Source organism: Suricata suricatta, chromosome 5 (genome assembly GCF_006229205.1).
Source record: "Suricata suricatta isolate VVHF042 chromosome 5, meerkat_22Aug2017_6uvM2_HiC, whole genome shotgun sequence".
Classification (NCBI taxonomy): domain Eukaryota; kingdom Metazoa; phylum Chordata; class Mammalia; order Carnivora; family Herpestidae; genus Suricata; species Suricata suricatta.
The window spans coordinates 40898705-40916050 of NC_043704.1; the positions used below are offsets into that span (position 1 = coordinate 40898705).

General features: G+C 33.2%; 1 protein-coding gene across 7 annotated transcripts in view; it reads left to right on the forward strand.

Moving 5' to 3' along the window:
- Window positions 1-391: 391 nt before the first annotated feature.
- The window catches only part of CSNKA2IP (casein kinase 2 subunit alpha' interacting protein), a 101324-nt gene continuing 84369 nt past the window's right edge, over window positions 392-17346 (forward strand). The window contains exons 1-3 of one of the 7 annotated variants that reach the window (XR_003909065.1): window positions 1347-1549; window positions 3888-3962; window positions 5038-5291. The gene's annotated coding sequence lies outside the window, so the exon portion shown is untranslated. Of the gene's footprint in view, window positions 552-1346; window positions 1550-3887; window positions 3963-5037; window positions 5292-17346 lie in introns of those variants that run through there. The other 6 variants (XM_029940659.1, XM_029940662.1, XM_029940661.1 and 3 more) reach the window with 6 other exon arrangements.

Consider the following 17346-nt stretch of genomic DNA (forward strand, 5'->3'; position numbering starts at 1 on the left):
AAGTCTGTGGGCAATATCAAATAGTCTAACTCAATTGTAATTGGAGCCCAGAAGAGAGGAAAGAGAATGGGCCAGAAAAAGTGTTTGGAAAAAATGGCTGAAAGTTTCTCCGATTTGGTGAAAAAGACAATGCTTCAGATTCAGGAAGGTAAGCAATCCAGGTCAAGGTAAATATAAATCAAACTGTGGTCATCATTGTCAAACTTCTGAAGACCTATCTTGAAAACAGCAATAGAAAAATGAGTCATTACCTAGAGAATGGTAATGATTTGTAAAATCACAAACTTCTAATCAGAACCCATAGACACCATAAGATGATGGAATAATGTCTTTTAAGTACTAACATAAAGTCTTGGAACTAGATGGGATCACTGAGGAAGCAGACAGAGAAGAAGAACCAAGAAATGAGATGAAGTGATAAGAAAGAAGGAAAACTGTGTGTTAAGTATTCTGGAAAATGTTCTGAGAAAGAGGCTATGGTCAACTGTGTCAAATGCTGCTATTATGTCAACGGCACAGACCAACCATTGGATTGAACAACAAGGATGTCAGTAAGAATCTTGTCAAGAGTAGTCTTGATAGACTAGTGGGCTTAAGGCTTGATCGGAGTGGGCTTAAGAGAATGAGAGGAAAGAAATTGAAAATTATAAGTAAAGGCAACTTTCAAAGAGTTTTACAGAGTAAAAAAGAGATGGAATAGTTGTTAACATGGAAACTGGGGTCAAGAGAAGGTTTTGTTTTGTTTCATTACATGCTAATTAGCATAATCCAGTAAAAAGCAAAACAAAAGTGATAATTTGGATAAGAAGGGAAAGAATTGCGCAGTGTTATCAGGTCTGTAGAATAAAAACAATGCAGCCAGTTGAATTAAAATAAAAACCATGCACACGAATATATGGTTTTATTCTCTTATCTCCTCTATCTTGTATAAAACTTGTTATTCCAAGGCTTTACTATTTATAATTGTCATTGCAAATATTTGAAAAAATATGTCCGCTAAAAATGATGTAAAATTCTATGATTTTACATAATAGTGACTTTGATTTCTTTCTCTTTGTTTCTAATTATGGATATTCCCAAATTTTAACACTACATGTTTTAAAAAATGTTTTTTAAGTGATTTCAAAACTCCAAATATATTTTTCTAATACCATTAATATTAATGAGGTAGTTTCTCCTGACCAGTTCAGTTTAATTCAGTTAAAGTAACTGAATTGTAATCCTCACTATCTGAGAAGTCTCAGCTATTCAGACTTTTATTTCTATGGAAAAACTTATTCTAATTTCCATCCCAAGATTCTGGAACACATCTTCCATTGTGAAGTGGGCTTCAAGGTGGGAGTGGAGACACGGCTACGGGTCACACTCCCCACCTTCACCTTCCAGCAGTGAGGGTGGTCCATCAAATTTCTCACAGCACCAAGGATTCAAGCAATGGGGTAATGGAGATGCTGGACATTGATTTTCTCACCAGTGAAAATTAATGAAGACTCAGGAGTTACTACAACAACAGTGATGAGAAGGAAGTTTCGGCAGCTAGAGTGTGTTGGTGAGTTCTTGGTTACATGGCTGTTTATACCATATATATAGGGTGTGTTAAAGCATTTGTGTGTGTGTGTGTGTGTGTGTGTGTGTATTTGTGCACACATGCACATGTATGTGTTATTATTTCTGTGTACCCTAAAGTCCTGTTGACCTGAAAACCCAACATGTGAAGCATGCCAATTAATAAACTTTTGTACCAATCTTTGATTTTATGATTAAGAGATAAATGTCCAGTAAGTAAATGAAGATCAGATTTATGCCCATATATATTTTAAAGTATATACAGGAAAACCCCATTTCCTATACATTGTACACCCACAAGATTGTGCAAGATGATGATGTATGTGTTTAATGATGATGATAAGGGCAGAGAAAAAACTCTGAAGGGAATTCTGAATCACCCATAGTTAAATTATTTTCATCATAGATTCAGTGCTCTTTGTAAATCTTTGAACATTGACAAACCATATAATTCTTGGAGAAAAGAACTGTTAATCAGAACAGCTCCCAGTTATGGGGGTGAAAACTTAATGTTGTGTCCTTAAGTGGAGAGACACTTTATTGAGACTTATTGAAGTATCTTTTTTTTTTCTTCTTCTTGATCTTCTCTGGGTCATCATTATAACTGTCTTGAAATGCAAAGCTGACAATTTTAGACATACTTTGGACTTTAAGAATTGGAGGTGCATTTGCCCATTTGTGAGGACACCAAGTAACTTGAAACTTGCTGGATGGAATATATATATATTTATCTCAAAGGCACTGGAGTACTTGAGCTCAAAAGGTTTAGAGTCATTGTAATTACAACTCACTGAGAGTAAGAATTATAGCCAAGTAATTTTCTTTTCTTGGTGCAAAAGAAATGGGTACACAGATGTATATCCTGAATACTTACGGAGTCTTAATTGCCTGCCAGGAGGTAGTATTTAAGAGCATGATTAAATGGGTTAAGACACATCTAGAAAGGAAACCTCTAAGATTAGGGGATGCACTGGTTAATGCTGCTTCTGAGATTGAATTTAAGATTTATAGTATCCCTCCATTTAAAAGAGAAAAGTTACATATGGCTTATGCACACACTGTTAGTAACTAAATTGTTTACAAATTATATATTTTATGCTGATTCATTGGCATTGTTTCTAAAATAATGGTTGCTACTTCAAATCTTTCTTTCGAGAAAACCACAAAGACATTCTTAAATGCCAGGATCTCTTCTCTATAATCTTGTTCTTCTAAGATATCACTGGTGCGGTGATCAGGAGCTGTTTGTTCAATCATGACCTGTGGGGCTTTCATAACCTCTTATAAACTTAAGTGCCAAATCACCAGGCTGGATATAATTACGTTTTAGTGATTTCTCTGAGCTTTGAAGGCTAATGGATAGCCTCAAGTATTTAAATAACTGCTTGAACTTTCTTAATTGACACAAACTGTCTGTACTAATTCCACTTTGTCTAGTATGCCACATGAACAGCTTTAAGTTTATATACCTAACTGATAGTGTTCAATGGTACATGATATTTATATGAGCCTTTGTCTCATTGAATTGTATATGAGATAATCATTCTAAGTTATATTTTAACGCTATGTACTAACTTCATGAACTAATACACTGGAATCAATGTTTGTATGCTAGATCAGCAAATTTAGTAGTTCATATCAAATTTTGTTAGTCTTTTGTAAACATACTAAAACTTATATACCCAAATGATTTTTCCTTTTTTTTTTCACATTGCAAATTTATATGGTCACATATTTATGTTTCAATTAAAAGAAAAATAACCATGTTAAACTTATGAAAACCATATCAAATGATCTAATATCTAATTATAATGAACAATTATTTGAAGACCTTTAATTTTCACTGAAAGGTTTTATTGATTTTCCACATTAAAAATAATCAAGATGTGTTTTGAGGAATAACTGGGTTCATATCTTGTTTTCCTTTAAGAAAATTCCATCATAAAATGTACAGTATATATTGACAGAATCAGGACATAATATAAATTGTTATAACATAAATTGTGGAAAGAAAAAGAATTCTAAAAAAGAAAACCTTTTTTGGAATTTCTCATTTAAAATTAACCTTAGCATCCTGGGTTTGCAACTACATGTTTCTGAGTCTGAATCCTTGTTGCACTGTGACTGCCACGTGACATTTGGCAAGTTCTGACACTTTTGTGAACAGCCGATTGCTCATCTATAAGATGGGGGAAAAGTTGTGAAGACCACCGATACTCAACACCTCTTGATATTTTATGCACAGTCAATAAATGCTACCTTATCATGATCATTACTATTATTATTGTCCTTATCGTAAGAAATGCCTTATTACTTTTTAGTTTCACCTTGATTATCATCTGAAGTTATGAACCAGATTTGGCTTAAGATGACCTTAAATTATTTTCTAAAACAAAGTAAGTCCCAAAATATTAAGATATGATACCATTTGTGTTATTTACAAAAATATTTTAGAAATTCTCAAGGTAATTCATTTTTCTGACAAATAACTACTTGAGGCAAGTACCATTTATTTGAATGTATACATTTTGGTATGTTTGAAAACAATGGTGATATTCTATAATTAGTTACATATTGCATATTTTTATTCATTGTATTCTGCTCCTTAATAAACATGTATATATGCATATATGACATATCATTAAATGGGTTTTATTAAATCTAAATCACCAAACTCAGCTCATTCTCAGATTTCTTGCTTAAATTTTAGCATAAATATGTTATTTTTAATATTGGTTTTGTTTGATAGTTTTTATTTGAAAAGATATGGTGTGTGTGTGTGTGCATGTGTGTGTGTGTGTATGTTTATATGTATGTCTCTTTTTGGGGGCATTAGCAACTAATATACCATAGTAAAAAATCTTCAAAATAAATCTTTCCTGCAGTGTTGTATAGATATATGATATGAGGAAATCCCCATGATTACTAAGAAACCCTTTAGTATTGGGAAGCGTATATTATACTCAGAATTTTTTTTATTAAAAAGGAAATTGAGTCATTTGCATGTGTCTTGCCCCATTGTTAGAAATAAAAAAGAGTAAGAGTCATGTTTAGAACAAGACGAAATTGCATATAAATGACTCTGCTATGTATATTAATTCTTAGATACATGTTGGCAATTTTGCGGTTTGATGATTTTGGTGTGTATTATTCCCAGTTTCAGAAATTGATGGGTACAGTGTAGCCGTTTACATGAAATTCTCTTTTCTACTGGTAGCCATTAGCTGCATGAGACTATAAACATTTGAAGTTTGGCTTGTGTGACTGAGAAATAGAACGATAAATTTTATTTACTATTTATTTATATGTGCACTTAAACAGCCTAGGGGATGCCTTATGGGACAGCACAATTCCAGATTCATGAGCCGTGTTCTTATATGGCCATGTTTATGCCACGACTTACTGCTGACAATGCCCAGGGTACAGGGCCTCGGAGTGGCTTACCCTTAACCCAGTCTTCTCATCCCACAGACACGACCCACGCAGAAGATTACAAAGCACAGAGTGACAGAGATGAGACTAAGATCTCCAGATACTGTGCCCCAGTCTCAGAATCCCCCAAAGAACTTAATTTCTGATTTCCTTATGACAAGTGATAAACTTGGTAGATGATGATAATGACCTTCAACAACCACAACAATTAAACTCTGTTTCCCTTCCTGTGGTGCACTGATAAGAAATGAGAATAAAGGAGACAGAATAAAGGGAACATTTTTATAACTTGACTCTGCTTCTTATCTTTCCAGTGAATCCATTGACAGAAATGACCATATTCCTAATAAGCATTATCCCTGGGCTTGGTTACAAATCATTAGTTGAGTTCATTATGTGAAAGTCACTAATTTGAGTATAACACAGTGCTATTTGATAATGAATGACATTGATATATAAATCAAAGAGGGCAACTCTTCAGAATTTTCTGATAATAAAATAAAGACTATTTTAATCATAGTAAACTCATGTTACAATGAAGTACACAGGGTCAGTAATTTGGGGATCAAAAAGCCACTGCCCATAAGTTGCTAAATAAATGCCCAAAGCCATCTAGAGACTGAGACAAGAATCTTGATGTCTTCTTTTCAGTTATATACTAGCTGATATGTCACCGTTTGCTAGAATAGAATATCAACCAGCTAGCATCTAAGAAGCAAATAACTGCAGTGTGAACTTCAAAGTTACCTTACCTGTAACGAAACACAGAAGAAACTGCCACATAGTTGTTTTCATTTTCCCAGTCTAGATTTCACAATGGAACTCTCAGGTCAATTAAGGATTCTTCTCTGTTATTAAGATTTATTTAGAGGAGGGTGCATAATAAGAAATTCTCATCCTTGACATTTTAATAAGAATAATTTTGGCAATGTTTTGCAGGATTACATATTTAAGATTTCATGACTTCTATGCCCAAAATGCTAGAGGCATTTTGGTAGAATTTTAGTAGATACTAATAATATTTATGCTAGAAATTGGAACTAGGCTCAAGTTCTACTGAAAAGATATTCTTGAAATTAACAGTAGTAAACTGTTAACTGTCTGTAGGGGTGCATCTTATGTTCAAAACTGTTTATAATATTCTGGAGGTCCATATGAAATAATTCCTGTCACCAATAAAATTTTGTTTGTGGAAAAGGCAAACTCTCTGAGCTTCAAATGTTTATATATTTTGAACTTGCTATGAAAGCATGTGCTTTTTATTTCCTTGAGACATTGTTTGAAAATCCTCTGTTTAAAGATGTTCTTCTCTAAGCTTTAGTAATAATTATAGGTTCATATTGAGCAGCTCGTCAAATCTGGAGCAGAAAACAACAGAAATAATTGCAAGAGAGATTCTGAGTTTGGAAGAACTGAGCCCCAAACTGAGTTTAAAGTTAGATAAATGCAAATTTGGGTATCTACGTGGATTTGATATACTAATTCCTTTCTTGATATGCAACTTCTTTTTAACTTTGTGGGTAACCTAAGGATATCAAACTGACTGACGCTCTTTTAAATTTTCTCTCTTCTACTTCACTGGAAAGGTCCCTGTTTAGGACTACAGGGTATAAGGGCAAGCACACACATTACTCCTAATAAATTAATAATGAAGAGAGAGAGCTATCATTAGTACATTGTAAATTATACAGTAAGTCTTAGGTGATTTATTTAGTAGCTTAAACACCTAGGAAATTTCATTGGCACCAATTGGAAATGCATATTAATTGCATTCTCCGTCCCACATCTGAAATAAAAGGAGAATGTCAGGAATAGATTAATTCTGGGTTTTTTTTGAATATCATATTTTAATTTCTTTTATGTTTCTTTAATCTTTTTAGCAGTGCTTAAGGATTTGGAAGATGTTGATTAAAGCATTTCCTCTGATTAATTATATTTTGGCTTTCAACTGTTTTATTTTATTTTAAAATGAAGTGCACACACATTGTCTGGATTATATGAGCATCTGCTCTTCCCAGTCTCTGCAAATATTTATATAAATCTTACTGCCACCCTGTTCCCTCCAAGTTCTCACTGCTTAGCTAATCCTGATTGCATCTTCTCATTAAGCCATCTTCAGGATATAGAAACATAAATAAAACAGACTAACAGCCCACATTTCAGGGATATTTGTGTGCATGGCTTACCATTTAACTCATGTTATTAAATTCTCAGAATTCATTCTGAAATTATAGGGTTCCTTTACCTCTGCTTTCTCTATTTATACATCTGATTATTATTAACTCAAGAACTATTTTGGATATAATGACTAGGACTTTATCAAAAGGATACACTATTTTTTAAGAAAGGTCTATGAGACTACTATGACTAAAAATTTAGAATTTAGTAGGTGGTTTAAAGATGATGCATAAATGTTCAGTATCTCCTGTTTTTTTCCCCCTTTACAATCCTTTGTATGTGTTTCTTCCTTTGTTATGTATCTGTGGGCTCAGAAAATAAAAGATAGTACTGCTGCTCCACAGGAATGGAATGCTGGGACTTACTATAAAGATTGTCCTTCACCTGGGTTTCCTTAACTAATTATGGCTTTCATTTGAGGACAGTACTTTAATCTGGGGTCTTAGCTTTATTTCATGCTTTGATACAGAGTGAGAGACATCTCTTTGACTTCATTTTACAAATTGTCCTTTGACCATGTAGTTTCTGTAGACAGAATGATTTTTTCCTGATAGTAAATTCTAAGACTGAGATTTCTCTTCTTGCAGCTTTATGTAATTATGTTCAAAGGGGTTTGAATTAAAATGGAACAGATGTGTCCATCTTTAATTATGGTGTAACAAATTGTGTTACTCTAAAGCTTTATTAAGCGAAACGCTCATCTTTATGTAATAATGGGTCAGACAGTTTCAAAATGATATCAGTGAACACAGTGTATTGCCTATTTCACTTAGACTTCAAAAAGACTGTTAAAATTCATAGCCTCTGCATGTAGAACCAGAAGAAACTATAGAAAATGTGCATAATTTTTTTTATTTCAAGTTAAGTGAAAACAATTGTTAGAAACATATGAATTTTAATGTCATATAAATAAGACAAACAAGGTAACATTTGGCATGACAGGGATATCTAAAGTGTAATGGGAATATTCAACTCTATATTGGAAAATGCAGTTTTTAGATTTTTTTGAAAACTTTTGTATTCTTTTGTGCAGAGTCTCTCCTATAAATGAGCATCCAGTACTTTTTTTGGGGGTGGGAGGACTACTTCTAAGTCAGTACAATAAAGCCCTTTTTAGAACTAGCTAACAGCTACTTAACCAAAAATTAGCAAGCAAGGAGAATACGGATAGGCACAAATCCCGTGACATGACTCCCATTCCAAGGTTTCCATTTTCTGTTTTTAGTACCATAATCCTTTAATGCTTCAGGACGTCTTCAGCTCCTTATACTTTTTCCATTCCCATAACCCAATCTGTCACCAATTATTAACTGTATTTTTGATTTTGTCTTTACACACTCTATCATCACCACTGGAATCCAGGCTCCACCACCTCCTACCCCAATTATTCCACCAGTTTTCTAATATGTTTTCTTGACCTTTCTCTCCTCTTTCCATTCTCTTCTTAAATTCATTGCCAATCTAATATAAAATAATAATTTTATTATGACATATTGTTTTCTAAAAAATTGTGGTAGATATAAATTGTCTGTTGTATAAGGCCATACTTTTTAGGTCTGGTCTTCAAGATCGTCCATAATCTATAATCTCCTTCTCACTACTCATCAAGAAAGCTGGTGATATAATCATCCTTTCATCACATCTTTCAGTAACAAAACCCAGCCTCTTCCAGGCATGGTTCTCTGCGTGCCAAAACACACAGCTTTATGTTCATGTTCGTGCTCCTTCTCCAGCCTACCCTGCTGGTTTCCTCATTAAACTTTCCCTTTGTTGAATGGTCAGATTCATCATAATGTGGGTTTTTTTTTTTTTTTCGTTTTTTTTTTTTTCACTTTTCCCTGTCCTTGAGTTGTCAGTTCAGTTTTGGCTTATACTCTAGTTATTTTCTGAACTAGCATTGAGTTTTCATAAATATCGTAATCTTGTGAACTCAGGTCTAATTCACAGAATGACTCAATGAAAAGTATACATACATTGGTTGATCAATCGACATGCCTTCTTTGAGGGATTCATTGCTAAGACTGTCTGTGTTTATTGGGATGGGCAGAGGCCAAAAACAGGAGATGGGTAAAAGAAAAAAATGGGGAAACTAATATTTTATTTTATTACAATGCCTGTAGAATTGTTAGTTAAGTAAACAAATACACTAAATTCAAAGATGAGGGGAAAAATGAGTAAACTTCACAGAGATGTAGTAAACACCTGATGTTGAAAGAGGATCACTAGACTAGCCATCTTCATCTTTCATCTCTAAGAGACAAATTACAACAAAGAACCAGAATAAACACTAAGAAACCATAGAGGACATTAAGTGACAATCCAGAGCTATAGATTTCAAAACAGAAGACCCTTCCAGAGGGCCATTCATTTTGTCCCTTCATTATCCAAGTCTGCTGCTCCATGTCCTTCTGCCTCCATAGGGATCTGCTGGTCTCTGTCCTTTGCTTTTCCCTCCCTTCCTGCAATGGACATCCACACTCACATTTTCAGGATCCAAGGAAGGGAATAGAGCTTGATGTTCTGGGTCAATCAGATCATCAAGAGATGCAGTTCGATACTTCCTTTTTTAAAATTCTCATCAGAAAACTCTGGATTCTCATTTAAAGACTAAGAACCTCTTTAACTCTGATGAATTAAAATAAGACAAGAATTAAAGCTGAATTAATTATCTAATATTAGAAAACAAAGAAATGGTGATCATTGGCTTCCCTTGGTTCACTTTTTGACTTGAGCAAATACAGTATTGGTTTTTTCTTATCCTTTAGTAACCAATTTAAAGCAACACAGATATCATTTATATTAAAAAACATGGAGTACAATAAGTTAAAAGTAATATACCAAAGTGAGATGCTACAAATGAGTAACATCTTATGGTATCAAATAAATGGAGCAAAGTGGACATGGCTTGAAAGATATTGATATCTTGTACTTTATTTTTCTAATATCAAAATTATTACAATTATTATTATAGAAAATTTGTCCAGAGAGAAAAACACAAAATAAAAAGCTTACCCTTATTCATCTACCACCAAGTGATAACCGCAGTCAGTATGTTTGTAGACATCTTACCAAGAGGTAGCTTTGCATAGACTTTTTAATTACAAAATGATATCTGATTTATGCTGTTTAACAAAAACTTTTTACTTAACAATATATGTCATTTTTCATGTCAGAATAATATTATACTAGAGCTTTTATGCCTAATTTAAAGCAACATTGAATGTAAGGTAGCTCCCATTTGCCCTATTAGAAGGTCAATTTATTTGGTTACAAAGACATTTACCATCATATATTTTAGCAAATACTAAGTTCATTTTAAAATGCTATTTTTAAAAAATTTCATATTTCATGAAATGCCATTAATTTTTCATCATTGGAGACATTCTTTTGAGTCACCACAGTTTTAGAGTCCATCATCTATACTTTGTATCTGTTTATGATCTTGTTACTGGAAATTTTATGTCATGATATAAGTGTTTATTTACATTACATTAAGATTTATAGTACTTTTGTTAATCTCCACAATATAATCATTTATCATACTGCTTTTAAAAGAGATCTTGACCACAATACCAACACTTGGAATTGTGTGGTCAGAATCCAGGAATAACTATTAAATGTGTTAATTTTCTATAGTTCTAATTTTTAATTTAAGTCTTATTAACTTCCTGTCTATATCTATCTCTCTATTTATATCTATCTATTCTATCTTTCTATCATCATGTATCTAAATATATACACACATAAAACTAACACGTGATGAAGGCAATTTTGGGCTAATGTCTTCTTCTGGTCCCTGCAATGCCATTCAAGACAAAGAAATTAAAAAAGCAGCATTTGGAAATACTGATTTTAAGCTAATTCATTTTTTTGAGGGATCATTTTGAGAAAAAGAAATTTACCTTATATTTGAGCATGTAGGTTATAGGAAAGGATATGGTAGGGGAAAATATAGAAAATATGTGTTTAAGGGTTTTTTGTTTAACACTTGGTAAAAACTTTTTATACTCTACAAGTAGACAGTTGGAACATTTTTTAAAAAGACATTGACTAGAGGTCAAAATAAATAAACATTGAAAAATTTAAAAATAAATTAGGCAGGTCTCCAGACAGTTTATTGAAATGTAGACTTTTGTATAAAATTCAGTAAAAGGTAGCTCCTATTATCATTAATTATTAGTCTGTATTTGGTATAGAATGGCTGATAGTGATCCAATAATGCTGTGTGATCATGGTGTAAAAGTAGAGTGGGTGAGTGTAGACCATAATTCAAGAGGTTTGGCTGTAAATAATGGAAAGGGAAATGCCTTGGTGGCTCTGTTGGTTATGCATCCCACTCTCTTGATTTTGGCTCAGGTCATGCGTGATCTCTCAGTTTATGAGTTCGGGCCCCATGTCCCAGTCTGTGGCTTGTCTTCTTAATAGTCATTTGAAGAGCAGAAGGTGGTTGTTTTGTTTTTCTTTTTAATTTCAGTAAAGTTCAATGTTGGCCTAACCCAAGATCACAAATTTAATAGAAATTTATAGAAATTTTATAGTTTTGTGTTTCATGTTTAGGTTTATGACCCATTTTTCAGGTTTTGTTTATATTAAACATAAACTACATATATATATATGTATATATATATATATATATATATATACATATATATATATTACAAAGAATGGATCAAATTTTTGGTCTCTTTGGTTGAAAAGACAGCCCTTTCCCATTGAATTGCTATTATACTTTTCTCAAAAAAAAAATCAGGTGTTTTTGTTGGTTTGTTTTTATTTTTTGGTAGAGATCTATTCTGTTTCATTGTTTTGTGTGGCTGTCTTGAAGGCAGTACCACACTATCTTGAACACTATATCTTTATAAGTCTTGAGATCACATAGTGTCAGCTCTCCAAATTTATTTTTACATTTCAAAATTGTTTTGAGTATTCTAGGTCCTTTGTATTTCTATATAAAGTTTAGAATTGGCTTTACAATTTCTACTAAAATGCCTGATGGAATTTTGATTGTGATTGCATTGAATCTATAGATCAATTTGGGGAAAATTAGTATCTTAATAATATTGAATCTTCTGATCCATGAACAACTTTTGTCTCTGCATTTCTTTAGATCTTTTAATAATTTACTCAGCATCATTATGCTGTTTCATTTTATATTTCACATCTTTTGTCAAATTTATACCTAAGAATTTCACTTGATAATATTGTAAATAGTTTTTTAAATTAGTTTTCTTTTATTCATTACTACTATTTAGGAATACAGTTGATTTTATACATTGATCTTGTATCTGACAATTTTGAGAAGAAATTTATCATGACTAGCAGCTCTTTGGTAAATTCCATTCAAATCTCTTCTGGACAATAATATCAACTGCAAATAGACAGGTTTATTTCTTTCTTTACATAAAAATTCCTTTCTCAGGTAAATAATTATAATAGCTAGAAACTCCAGTACAGTGTTGAATAGATGTGGCAAGAGGAAGCATGCTTTTAAGCAATACTTAAAAAAAAGTATTTAGTTTTTGTGCAGGATTTATGTTAGCAGTATATTTTAAAACTCAGGAATGAAATGAATATTAGATTTTGTCAAAGGTTTTACTACTACTTAGATAAATTTTTTATTTTGTTAACATGATGAGTTACATTGATTTTAAAATGTTATAACAACCTGCCTTTTTAGGATTAATTCCTACTTGGTTATGATACATTAATCTTTACATACATTTGCATATCTATATCTATATGTAGGATTCTATTTTCTAAAACTGTGCTTATAATTTTTGTAACTATAATGAAGAATACTGGTCTTTTATTATTACTTCTACTTATTTTAGGCTTTATTCACTTTTCTTTTTCTAGTTTCTAAAGGTGGAAACTGAGGTCATTGATATGACTTCTAATATAAGCAGTGCTATAAATTTAATATAAAATCTAATATAAATAGTGCTATAAATTTCTCCCATTAATATTGCTTTCAGATATTTTAAAAAATATTTAATTTAAAATACTTTCTAATTGTTGTTCAAGTTTCTTCTTTGATTCATGGGTTACTTAGGAGTTTATTATTATTTAAAAATATTTGATGTTTCTAGAGATTATTTTATTATTGATTTCTTTAAAAAACAGAGCATGAGCAGGGGAGAGGCAGAGAAAGAGAGGGAGAAACAGAATCTGAAGCAGGCTCCAGGCTCCGAGTTGTCAGCACAGAGCCCAACACGGGGCTCAAACTCATAGACCATGAGATCATGACCTGAGCTGAAGTTAGACACTTAATCAACTGAGCCACCCAGGCACCCCAGGTTTTGATACCATTGTGGTCAGAGGAGATTTTTATGGCTTGAATGCTTTTGAATTTATTGAGATTTGTTTATGACTTAAAGTATGATCTTTCTTGGCAAATGGTCTGTTAGCTCTTGAAAAGAATGTGTATTTTGATATTGAATGGAGTTTTTGTATCTTTTAAGTGTGTATACTAGGTTGCTTGAAGTTGTTCCACAGTTAATTGATTCTCTTAATTTTTTTAATGTTATTTTTTTCTGTTTCATTTTTAATAGTTCTATCATGTCCTCTAGTTTACTAGTCTTTTCTTTTATATTACCTAATCTACCTTTAATTCTATTCTGTGTATTTTTCATCTCTGTCACTGAAGGTTTTATCTCTAGAAAGTAGATCTGGGTCTTTTTCAGATCTTTCATGTTTCTACTTAATTTTTACATAAACATAGTTATTAAAGACATTTTATTGTCCTTCTTTACTAATTCTAACATCTGAATTCATTCTGGGTCAATTCATTTTATTGATTTTCCTTCTAATTTTGGGTCATGACTTCCTGCTTATTTGCAAGCTTGGTAATCTCTGACTGAAATTCATACATTGAGAATGTTACTTTTTGAGTGCTGGATATCTTTTGTATTCCTATAATTATTCTTGAACGTCATTCTAGGATACAGTTAAGTTACTTTGAACCAGTTTGATGTTCTCTGGTTTTCCTTTTCATACTTGTTTGTTAGAGCTAATTTAGGGTTAATATTTTTCCTTATCATTGAGGCAAGACTTTCCTGAGTGGTCCACCTCATTAGCCTGTAAATTATGAAGTTTCTTAGTCTTGATGATGTTAAAAGGCCTCTTTCTGACCGTGTGTTAGTTCCAAGCATTGTTCCTGATGGTTTTTCTCCATACTTTTGGGTAATTTCCTCATGTGCATACATTGATCATTTCTCTGCTGAATAGTTGAGGGGATCCTCTACAGACATCCAGGGTTCTATTTCAGTGAAATTCTGTCCTCTCTGGCTCTCTGTCTAGTGAACTGTAACAGTATTATTATTTCGGTACTCTTCTTTCTGTCTCCTCAATTCAAGGGGTTTACTTTGGTCCTCATGGCTTCTTTCTCCCCATATTGTGGCTTGAGAACTCTCTCAAGACAGTAAATTAAAAAAAAATTGTAGGGCTCACCTCATTTGTTTCCTATCTCTTAGTGATCACTATAATTGGTTGACTGGTGTCCAAAGTCTTAAAAATACTGTAATGTATATTTAAAAAATGTTTTACATGTTTTGTCTATTTTTTGTTTGTTGTTGTAGGGGAGATTGTTTTAGATGGGGTAGTAAATCTGGTTGCTGTTATTTCATCTTGGGTAGCTTGATTTATCATTTTGAAATATTTTAAAATATTGTATGTGGGCCTCCAATTGTACTGTTGCCCTGGACTCAGCAAATATAATAGTGGATATGGGAAAAAGAAAGGAATTAAAATAGATGGGGGGGAAAAAGACAGATAACTCATGTAATAACAATGTCTGAAAAATAAAGGAATTCTTATTGCTAAAATATTTTTTTAATGTTTGTTTATTTTGAGAAGAGAGAGGGGCAGATAGTAAGGGAGAGGGAATCCAAAGCAGGCTCCATTCTATTAGTGCAGAGCCCCGACGTGGGGCGCAATCCCATGAACGGTGAGATCGTGACCTGAGCCAAGATCCAGTATCAGGCGCTTAACCGACTGAGACACCTAGCCACTCCATTTACTAAATTTTTTTTGTTTAATTTAAAAAATATTTATTTTTGTGAGAGAGAGACAGAATGCAAGTGAGGGAGGGGCAGAGAGGGAGACACAGAATCCAAGCAGGCTCCAGGCCAAATGTGGGGCTTCAACTCATGAACCACAAGATCGACCTGAGCCGAAACTGGCCACTCAACTGACTGAGCCACCCAGGTGCCCATGTTCCTAAAGTTTTTATATAAAATAGGTAATATAGGATATTTGAAGAATGTGGTTTATAAAACATGCCATCAATATTTAGAAATGTCATTTGTTGACATGTAAAAGGCTTACTGAACCTTAGCAATAGCATGATTTCTTTTGGAGGTCTTGCAGTTTTGATGGTTCAATCTAAGTTATGTATTTTCCCATCGATTTTTAGCAGACTTGGTGTGGATTAATTAGAAGAACCGGTTGACTAAATTTTCCTGTGCCTTATTTCGGATAAAGAAAATAATGAAGCACAGATTTTAGGCTGGATATGAAAAAAATTAAATGAAAATTAACAATTTAAGGAATAAATGAGTTAAAAAAGAACCAATATTTATTTATCATCTACTATGTTCCTTACATGATGTTAACTGTTCCAGATTATCTCATTTTATCTTCATAAAAACTATATTAAGTGGGCATGAGCATCTGCTAGATTAAACATAATTTCATTTTCTGTAGATGAGGAAATTGAGGCCCTTGTGTACATAGCCAGGAAGCAACTGATCAAGGAAGTGGATCCAAGTGGACTGATTTAAGAGCCTGAACACTTAATCACTGACTGTAGTGCCAATGAGGTTAAAATGGAAATGGATTAAAATGCACGAGAGAGGAGAAGGATTGAGGGTTGTGGTCAGAAGGCAGGATATTAACGTTAAAGATGTCAGACAGAGTGATACTTTGGGTGGCGTTAGATCTAAGGTGGGTGGCTGAAGTCGAGTTGAGGCAAATGTAATTAAGTTAAGGTAATTTAAGAATGTTTAGGCAGGGTTTTGGGTAATTCATGTTCATGGCTGAATTTAGGTAGAAAGTAAGACTAATGAAATTTTATTTTCCTATTTTGTCATACTGACTGGCTTTGTCTAAGTCTTTAAGAAAAACTCAAGCAGCTGAGAAACCGTAGCATCAAACCTTATTTAATTAATCAGGAAAGGTCCCCAGGTTCACAACCTGCCAGCAGACAATCTAATAAATAGGCATATTTGCTTTTCTGGGGTCCACTACTTGTCAACGACTCCTGAAGCTATCTGGGTCTCAGTCATGTGGGCCTTTGCCAAGGAAAGGTCTTAATGTCATTGTTTGGGACTTAATCTCTATGCTGTGGGCCTTTTGGCCTCCTTGGTCAGGTACTTCATCAGTGTCAGAAAGGAATTCCAACATACTAAGAGTTAGTTCATCAGAAGTTTCCTGCTGTAATAGGGGAATTCAGAATAAGTATATATTAAAGTGCCAAAACTTAAAGAATCTCTAAGTTTTGTGGCTACTTATTTAATAATTGTCACATAATCTCATGGAATATCAGCTCTCCAATGTCATCTTAATTCATGGTATTATTTTAATATAACATTATTATTATTTTTTTTATAGCAGACTCTTTTATGAGGCTTCTTGTTTATATAAATTCTCTGTGGGGACTGAAAGAAAAGGTGGTGCCAATTTAAGCCGATGAAAGGAAACCACTATAGATTCTATACGGTGCCTAACAGAACTATAATGTGAAAATTAGTCCAAAAGTAACTGCATTTTGGCAATACTTTACTTCTTCTGATTTTGTTTTAGTTTGGGTTTCCTGTTCTGCAGCATTTGGTCCTCAGCGGAGGGTTTTGAACTCTAGCACTTTGAGGTCCCACAGACCCACAGACCTGTGTTGGGTCAAGGGTTTCCATTTGTGGCCAGTTCTATGATTAAAGTGCTTCTAAGCATCTCAGCGACAAGGCAATATTGGCATTCTAGTGCAGTCAGTTTGTGTAATGGTTAAACCACAGATGTATGTGGGTATCACATTGTCATCATGTTCTAGAGTGAGCTGACCAAAAACCAAATGAGGCAAGGAAGGCATAAAATGAAACTATAAGGCAAATTAGGAAAGAGAAATTTGTTTTTCTAAAAGAGATTTGAAGTTTTCATGTCAGCGAGTCTTAAAGTTTG